The following is a 4,445-nucleotide window of genomic DNA, read 5'->3' on the forward strand; positions in this document are numbered from 1 at the left end:
AATCAAAGCTTAAATAGTATTATGTATCTTTTACAACTTGACACTTGAAAACTTCAGACTTGATTTCTTGAAACATAGAAAAAGGTAAAAAATTGAATAACTCTTGAGTCAACTAGATTTCATACATATTTTCTTAAAATTATGGATGAAGGTGGTATACTTTCTTGATTTGTGAGCATCTTTTTTGTCCTTTCTTGGGTGTCTTTAGTGGAATCTTATTCTCCTATAGGGGGAAATGGATCAATGGGATCCACATAGTGAGTGCTAGAGTTTTTATCTTTTTGTAGGCTTCTAGGAGTAAGCCTAAGTCTAGGGGGTTGGATGTAATGCCTACCCCTAGTTGACTTTTCATGTTGTATTGTCGGATTCTTTTAGGCTAGTTTTATAATTATGTTTTATGATTAGCAATACTTGGTTACAGAGTTTGATTTAGATGTATTTCATATTTAGTTGATTTATATGTTGATTTACTCAGTTATTTCATGTGTTCATGATTATTTTGATGATGATATATGTATGTTCATTTAGTGATTTCAATTATCTCATGATGATGGATAGATGGATTATTTATATGTAGTTCTATGGTTACTTATCCCATACTTGCATGTGTATAGTGTACTTATCTATTTTACTTTATGATTGATGTTCCTAATGTGGTTGAGGGAGGGAGTCATAGTCACTTGCTAGTCAAGATCTTCATGATGCACCACTTCATGCCATTACCTATTTAGTTTAGAATTATATGTGTATGTACATACTCAACTTTTATGCATATTGTAGGTACCAGGCATCGACTTCCCTTAATTGCTAGGATGAGTGTGCCCTATAACAGTATCTCAATGGTATGAGTGGGGAAATATTTCTTGAGTCCAAATCCTAACTTAAGCCAATTGTCCTAGAAAGTAGGACAAGTATCATAGTTGTTTACCCATCCGAATTTGTCAAGTGACGTGAATTCAAGATTTTGACCTTGGAGTTTGAATCTGTGCTTTGTCATTTAGTTGAGTTTTCATATTTAGTCTTGTGAGTTTGTTATGATTTTTAGTTATAATTAAACCAAATTAAAAGATATTTTAATGATTTAATTTACTGGAACAATATATAAAGAAAATTCAATATTTAAATATATAAAATAAGTTGAGAAATTAATTAAATAAAAGAATTAAATTTAAAAGATTTAATCAAAGTTCTAATTTTGGTGTATTTATATTTATTTAATTTAATAATAATTTATTTAGGAGTTTCATTTTAAGAATAAAATCTAAATAATATTATTAGTTAAATTAATAAATATTTGCCAATAGTGTCATGTTGTGGTGGTTAAGTTGTTGAGTTGTTATCCTTGCCAACAAGGTTCAAATCTAATGGGGATGAGGTCTCCCGTTTGTGGCCTCACTGGTTCATAGCTCCAGGTCAAAGCATTTACCCCTCTTGCCAATAAATTAATAAATATTTAATTAAAAATATCTCATGAATTAATTAAAGAGAAAAAAGGAAATGATTTAATAGAGTTTATTTTAATTAATTGCATAAAGTTTGTGCATGAAAATTATAATATAATAAAATAATAAAGAAAAAATAGGTTTATGTGATTGCATAATTGAAGTCCTAATTTGGTGAAAAACTCTTTATTAAGAAACTAGAGCTCATTTCTCCATACATAGGTTTGGAGGAGCCAATTTCTAAGAAGAGGGTTTTTTGAAAGAAAAGGAAAATTGTTGTGTGGTATGTGTGTTCATTGTTTAGCATTAGATCTAGGTAGGATCTCGTACATTTTTAGCAATAGTTTTTGTTCTACAATTTCTTTGTCTTCTTCGTGTTTGGATGAATTTGATTTCAAAATTTGAAGCAGGTTGAAAACCCTTGTATGTGAAATTATCATTCTTGGATTAAGAAATATATATATGCTTTGAAAATTAGAAACCCTCATTTGTAAGTTTTGAGATTTGTATTTTGATACGGGTAGGGTTTGAAAAAGAAATCAAAATTTAATATACAATGTTTGATTGGTTATTTGTATTTGTCCTATTAGATTTGTATTAGAAATTTATTTTAAAAAAAATGGTAATAAAAATTACCATAGCGAAAATCTATTGTGATAACTTTGATCACATATTACATATTGGAAAACGTGAAATTTTGTATGAATTGGGGGGTAGTGTTTTATGTTTTTGAAAACATTTTAAAAATAAAATATTGAATGGTGGGCAGGGCCACCAAACCTCCACCCATCTCTTTTCTCTCCCTCCACCTATGACATGCAAACCACATGACAACCTATTGTTTCCGTAGTAGTAAGTACTACCTATGGTAGTACACTGCATATCAACGACTTGTTGCAACAGTCATTAGTATAGGCCGACATGCCTTATAACATGCTTAGTTTAATTTAATTTTTAAATTTATTATTATTATTAAATTTTATTAAATTTAAGTTTTATTATTAGTTTATTTGATGATAATTAATTTAATAGAATTTTCTTTATCAGTTTTAATATATAGTTATTATATTATGAAATTTAATATTTTTTATTATTAATATTTGAATATTAAATTTTTATTTTATTGATAAGATAGTAAATATTATAATCAATGATTAATAATTATTATTAAAAGTTGATAATAATATTTAATTTACATTAATGGGTTAAATACTAGTTTATTTAATTAATATTTAATCAGTTACTTTATTCATAATATTTTAATGAAGTAATATGATAATTATAGTTCTACTGGGAAAATTGTTTGTTTTGGTTTGACTTGGATTTTTTTTAGATGGTTGAATTTTATATCTAAAACTGATTCCTATTTCTAAGGAACTTTGAATTAATTGTGAATTTGAAAACTTTAATATCTATGATACTTGTAATATGAAAATTGAAACCCTAGTTTTGTATATCAAACCTCTGTGTTTTGAAAACCAAATGAACTATGTAAAAAATTGTTAAAACTCTGATGAGATGTATGTTGAGTTTCATGTTGGGTTTCAAGTTTGACTTAGTTCTTCGACTAGTCAGGGTATTTACTAGAGGCTTGGGGGTTTTTGTTCTGTGAGGAAGTTTTGTATATGAATCTTTTATACCTGACCATTGTGATGTAGTCACATGTCTTCTATGATGAGTTTGATCTATTGGTTGTTATAGCTTTCCAGTTTTTGTTATATCTTTCCAATTTTCTTGTGTAGAACTGAGGTGTATGATATGAATCTTTTGGTGTAACCATTGAGTCTTCGATCATTTATCTTTGGATGCTTTGCATTCGCTTGTATTGGACTGAGGTGATTATTGTATTTTATCTTGTGATTCTTCCCAATTTCTTGTATAGGACTGAGGTGATTATGATGGTTGGTTGTTTTAGGTGCTTTCCAATTCCTTGTAAAGGGCTGAGGTGAATTCTGTGTTTAATGTATAGGTTCTTTCCAATCACTTGTAAAGAGTTGAGATGAAAATTGTGATTGTATGATGTATACTTTTTATGGGCCTAGGCTAGGTAATCTATGTGTTCATTTGGGAAGTAGCTTGCAAAGGAGGCTAGAGCCTAGAGTGGCTATTTGAGTAACCCATTGTAGGTTGTTTTAACAGGTGATAAAATTTCATTAAATGAGGTTTAAAATGAATTAATAAGAGTAATTTTTTTTCCTTGCCCATGCCTTGAGTGCTAGTATAGGCTAGGATGCGAGTAGAGAGGTGCTTGGTTGTGACCTTACTTCATTAGTATGCCTTTCTTGTACAAAAGGATACTGGTGCCACATAGAGACACTAGGGGGCTAGAGTCCAAAGTGGCTTCCAAGGTAAACTTAGAGTTGGTTCATGCGATGACACTTTCCTACTTACATAGTAGATTTCCTATGTGTCTTTGTTGCCTCTGGGATTAGTTGGTACTTGTGTCTTGGTACCCTTCAAGATAGTTTTCTTTCATGTGCTTCCTTGACCTAGATATTGGTTATGACTTGTGGTTTGATTCCTATATGGGACTTGAGTTTATCTCCTCATCACCATGGGAGTAGGCCATTTAGGTTCCCTAAGGTCGGGTGGTAGTGCATTTTTGTTATACCATTGAGATTTGACCATTGGATGTCATTTCTAGATGTATATACTCGATTAATCAGAGATCTTATGTGATGATGTATTTTATTGATGATGCATATCCTTTTAGCCTTTCATACCCCATGACTTGTATAGTGGATGATTAAGAACTTTGATTATGCCAAGTAGCATCTTGTGATTAGATATTATTTAAATAGATTCATACTTATAGTTATTATTGATGTGGATTTGTTATTTATTGAATTTAGTATTAATTAAACTTATATGTGATTCAACATCATGTCTTAAGAGATGTAATCTGTTTACGTGTTGCTTATGTATGTGTGTATTTTATTTCTTCCACTATATTATATCTGTTATTGTTTATCATCTTTCAAAAAAAAAGTGTTTGACAAACTT

Source organism: Cupressus sempervirens, chromosome 1 (genome assembly GCF_028749045.1).
Source record: "Cupressus sempervirens isolate cs-2001-9-10 chromosome 1, ASM2874904v1, whole genome shotgun sequence".
Classification (NCBI taxonomy): domain Eukaryota; kingdom Viridiplantae; phylum Streptophyta; class Pinopsida; order Cupressales; family Cupressaceae; genus Cupressus; species Cupressus sempervirens.